General features: G+C 36.0%; 1 long non-coding RNA gene across 1 annotated transcript; it reads left to right on the plus strand.

Moving 5' to 3' along the window:
- Nucleotides 1–500: 500 nt before the first annotated feature.
- LOC141801586 (uncharacterized) lies at nt 501–1,057 on the plus strand. The gene is made up of 3 exons (XR_012599411.1): nt 501–635; nt 748–909; nt 991–1,057. It is a non-coding gene; the product is annotated as an uncharacterized LOC141801586 (long non-coding RNA).
- Nucleotides 1,058–5,563: the final 4,506 nt, after the last annotated feature.

Consider the following 5,563-nt stretch of genomic DNA (forward strand, 5'->3'; position numbering starts at 1 on the left):
CTGTACATTAGAGAGATGGTATATGAGCCACAGTCTCACGCTTCATCGTTTTAGTAAACACACAAAATGAAGGCCTAATATTTCTCTCTCGTTTATCACCCTGAAGAAAAAATGTTAAGGGAACTTATAATTTTGTTAAGATTCATGTTGAATAAAATTTGGATTTGCTCTGAAAGTATCTTATTTAGATATTAAATATTCCATGCTCTCATCAGTGTGTTTGAACGTGAAGCCATGCAGAAAATATGTCTTGTGTGATGTTAATGAAATAAGCATTTTGATAATGTGCGTTTATCAATATTTAACAATGACAATACAAAAGAAATATGAATTTGGGCATCATAATTCACTGAAACATGGAAAAGAACAGTCACATTCCTAAAATGTCCTGTTGGGGCCTTAGATTTGTATGAAACTATGTCTTGTACTACTTACCTCTTTTCATTTATATGTGCTGTTTCAAAATTTCTTAACATTCTTCTCTATCTTTATAGAGGATCTTTACAGAGATCTTTCTTTACGTCTATCTACACATGCAGCACACCTTTTCACTGAGGCGTGAGGAAATTGGGACCTTGAGACCTCCTGTAGAACAACTTAAAGAAAGATGGCCAGCTCTCTTTTATGAAGCCCAGGTAAGGAAAAATACAAAGGATATACATTAATGGTGAACTTCAATAATGCAGTTCCTGATTTTCATATGGTGTGTTTAATGGTCTACATATATGCACTGTTTTTGTTTTCCAGCTCTACACAGAGTTCCATAGGATCACAAATCAAAATCTGCAGTATTCTTTCTTTTATTCTTTGGACAAGTATACCCCTCAACTTCTGAAGCTGTTCAAAAAGAGGAGAACTGGGAACCGAGGCAAGGTCTTGGAGAATCTCATGAAGACTTATGAAGAAATGGTAAAATAATGCTTCCATATCCTTAACAGATGGTGATGGTAAAAAAAGCTATCATTTGTAAAACTTACATTCATACTACAGGACAAGAACGACATCACTGCAGTCCGGACAGCAGTCCTGACTGGCCTGGTGCTACACTTGAAGGAGGATTCCTCAGAGGTCTTCAAAACTTGCAAGGTAATTTATAATTTCTTGGACAAAAATACATGGAGGACTATGAGTGCCAAAATTAATTGTGCCAATGTAGAAATTATTTAATTTTTCTTTCATTCTTTTATTTTCAGGAGGAATCGGAAGTGCATGAAGGAGCAGTTGCTCTGGTTGCAGTTACAAATGACGAAGCTGCGCTTGCTGGAGTTCCCTTCGAGACCTGCCATGTGTCCATTGTCCTTGAGGATCAGGTGGTGATGTATCACAGATCTTGACCAGATTCACTGGTGATTTTGTTTGGACTGATAAACGTACTTCATTTGAGCTACCCTAAAAAGCTTAATGGATTCTTTGAGTTCATCCAGATTATCCTCTTAAACCTTGATGATGGCAGAAAGTTATGTTCCAGTTGTTTCCAACCTTTCAAAAAAGGAAACATGTGAAAACAAAATCTTTAACACATGTATGGTCTGTTGTTCTGTTTTGAATCAACTTCCTTAAGTCAATAAACAAACAAAGTTTTCAATGATTTTTGTGTTGTATTGAGTTTTTACAACTTTAATGGTTTGAGGCAATCGGTTTCCTCATTTGGTATGAGTTGCAGTAAGTTGGATAAAAGAAATTAATGTAAGTTCATCTAACTATTGCAAAAAAATACAGTCACATATTTTAAATAAGCTCTTTAGAATGCTTCTTGTGAGTATAAAACAATAAATGAAACAAGTTCACTAAACTTAGTTGAAATTAAACAATAGAATCAATTTAAATGTGTTACCATAGCACTGCACATTTAAGTAGCTTGAACTCAAATGAAAGAGTTTTCTTAACTTGTACATTATAAGTTAATAAACTTAAATGATTCAAGGCAATCGGTTTCCTCAAATCATTTGAGTTGAACTTACTCGTCAGGTTTTACAGTGCACTTTTCTTTGATCCAAGACTTGAAAAAAGTGTTTTGTACATAGTTCCTCACAGTTTTTAGCCTTAAGCCCTGGTTCTCCTGACCTCATAGAAGTATAGAAGTTCATATTGCAGTGAAAATTGAGTCCACATCGAATAAAAATGTGAACAGAAGCAAAAAAACGTCCTAAAAATCAAATCAGCTTACCTCAGGTGCAGGACTGTGTAGATTTTGTAAAGATAGAACCATAAAACTTTTTTCATTTGGTCCTTATGCCTCAGGGTACCTAAAAATGTGTTGTATATATTCTCACCTTATTTTTAAATGTCTTTAAATGTCATTTTAATGTTATTTTAATGTCCTGGAATTCAAATTCTTTATTTTGGGACTTAAAGCAGATATGAGATTAAAATGCGATTAATTAGATTAATCAATTACAAATCCTGTAATTAACTACATTAATTTTTTTAATCGCCTGACAGCACTAACAATAAAACAACACTTTGGAATAAAAGTCCTCTAACGTCAAACTGCATCATCTTCACAGAAATAGCACACCCCTCTCTTCATTCCCAGAGCAGACCTCAGATCAGATCAGATCCTCTACAGACCTGAGAACACAGTCATCAACATGCACTCTGAAACCACCATAATCACAAGAAATGACCATTGAAATGGCAGTAGACCAAATAACAACAAAGACTGAAGTTGTGCAGAAAGTGCACGTGTTCAACAGGAGTGTAGACCTGGATCTGACCTGGAACAAAGTCTGCTTTGTCCCTGTGGTGGACCAAAAGATGATTCTTTCAAAATAAAACAGAAAAAGGCAACAGAGGAATGAAGGCAGATGGTAAAACTACAAACAGAATCAGTTCCAGAAACACAGAGTTCATGAGGAGTCTGAAGATTACAGAAGACCTGGGCAGACGTGCATACAGACGTCTTGTTTTCCTGTTTTACCCTGATAGCAAATTCATTTCAGAGTTTCTTGAGATCTCAACTGTGGGAGAGATAGTTAAAGTTTGAGTACCCAGAGTTAGAAGATTGTCTGGTCAACCAGAAAATCTGTGAGAGAACAAACTTCACTGGAGATTACTGGATAAATTAATTTGATATGATTGGAATTAATCAATTATGCACACACAGAAGAGAACTGGAAGAGGAAACGTTTTATTGTTATTTTTATTACTCATATTCTTTATATGTTTCCATCTTACTGAACAAAGTCTGAATGTGCATTTCAAGTTGATTGACAAACTCACTCACTTTCCGGCACTCTGACTCTTTCAACTTGCAAGTCAAATTAAAGGTAGGGTAAGCAGGTAGGGTATTCCTAGAAAAATAAAATGCCAACTTTTACAGGAACAATTCTGCTCAATTGTCAGTTCGAGGCCTCTATAAATGTGTGTCTGTGTCTGTCTGCCTCAGCCCCCTCCTCAGCCTGTATTTTGACATTATAGTTGTTTCAGGGCGTTTCATGGTGGAGAGTAAGCGTGGTTACCTCAGCCAATCACTCTGCAAGTGACTTTGGGTGTTGATTTGCGAGTGGAGGAAGCTATCCCGAGCAGCTACTACAGTGAACGTAGCACAGAGAAAGAAAAACAACCAACGTGAAACCAAACGCCAAACAGATAAAGCTTTTTACTAAACAAGGGCGAAGCTTGGCTCGACTTTCACTCACTTTCGGGCACTTGGAGAGCAGCTCGGGATGAAGAGCGACGCAAGTTTGCTTTCTGCTGAGCAAGTATGTGTCAAATACTCCTGATTAGCTTGTGCCAAGTCAGACGCCCAGCTTTCGAGTATCTCCCACGTAGAAATGGGACGCTGCAGGTGGTTGCTGGGTTAGTGACTGTGATCACATAGTCATGGTCAGAGGCTGTGGGTGTGTGCTGCCGCTGACACTGAGCCAAGGAGGAGGAGCCAAGTTTGAATTTGTATTTACTAACAAGTTACAAAATTCCTGCAGACCCTACCTTTAAGGTCATAAATTTAAAGTGAAATGAAACAGAGTAGGGAAAAACAAACCAAAGAATCTTTAGATAAAAACACAAGGATCAAATGTTGGATCAAATGTCGGCTGTTGTACACGTTACACCTCATGATGTTGATATTTTAAATAAACAATCCCTCACATCAGAGCCTTTCACTCCTTTTCTTACTCCTGTTTCTGATCACTCTGACGCGTTTTAGCAAAGTCACCAAACTGAGGCTGATTATTAGTTGGGTCATTCTGGAGCGAAACGTGACTGCGGTGAGCGAAGGTCCATTTCTAAATGGATTTGTCATCTACACTGCAAAATCCTGAGTGTTAATTCAACTCCCATAGTGTTAAATTTAAAACTTTCCCTGAGTTTATATAATCCTCACTGACTCAGAGTTAAATTAACTCTTTGTAAAGTGTTACATTTTAACCCTCTCATAGTGTTAAAATTCTAACACCCACCATGTTTTTTTTTTTTTATCAAACTAAAAGTTGTTTTTTTCACACTAAGCTAAGTTATTCTGTTACACTAGTGTTTCTCAATCCTGGTCCTGGAGGACCCCTGCCCTGCATGTTTTAGATGTTACCCCACTCCAACACACCTGATTCAAATGAATGGCTCGTTATCAGGCTCCAGCAGAGCTTGATGACGAGCTGATCATTTGAATAAAAAAAAAAGGTAAAAAAAAAAAAAAAACTCTCGACGAAGTCCATTTCAGGTGCCGATACAGTCTGAGAACAATAACAGAAATATAACACCGTGGACACATCGTGAGAGTCCAATTAGATTAAGACCAAGACTAAGACATTGAGCATTGTTCTCCTGAATGCATTGGAGTGATTTTGCAAACTGTTTCAGTTCATTTTTCCATTTATCAAAATAAAGTTTGATCTTTATATATTTGCATCTCTGAATGAAATGATTTCCAAACAACATCAAGTTATTTACCAGAAATTCTACATTTTAATCCTTCAGAAATACTCCTGCTTGAATTGATGTGAGTGTTGAATGTTGCAAAACAACAACCTTAAGGCTGAGCAACTCCTGAAATGCAGACCAGAATAGAATAGAATAGAATAGAATAGAATAGAACAGAATACCCTTACAAAAAAAAGAAGCATACTTCAAGTTCATTTTATTAATTTTACTGAGGTAAAGGTAAAGTGTATTTTTCAAGTACACTTTTTACAGCAAGTGTACTAATATTAATATACTAGTAGTTTACTTACCAGTGTACTTTTTCAATACTTATTGGGACTAAATTGGCCCATTATAGTTTTAGAAAAGTACACTATATGTTTTTTTTTAGGTTAAAAGAAGTAAATTTTGAGTACACTACTAGTTTGTATTCAAGTTTTATTTTGTACTGCAAGTATACTACAACGAAACTTACACGTATACTTTAAATTTACTAGTTATATACTTCTAGCACACTTTTCAGTTTATGAAAGTATACTGTGAAGTGTATTGCAGGTACACTTTAAGTCCACTAATTATATGATAGTAGTCTACTTTAAGTTCATAAAAGTATAATAAGAGAATACTACAAGTATGTTATCAAGTTAAGAGAAGTAAACTTTGAGTACACAGCTAGGTCATATTCAAGTTTTATTTGGTACTA

The sequence above is a fragment of the Halichoeres trimaculatus genome, unplaced genomic scaffold (genome assembly GCF_033239565.1).
Source record: "Halichoeres trimaculatus isolate MK-OKI-2021-1 unplaced genomic scaffold, fHalTri1.1 fHalTri1_scaffold_13, whole genome shotgun sequence".
In the NCBI taxonomy this organism is placed as follows: Eukaryota; Metazoa; Chordata; class Actinopteri; order Labriformes; family Labridae; genus Halichoeres; species Halichoeres trimaculatus.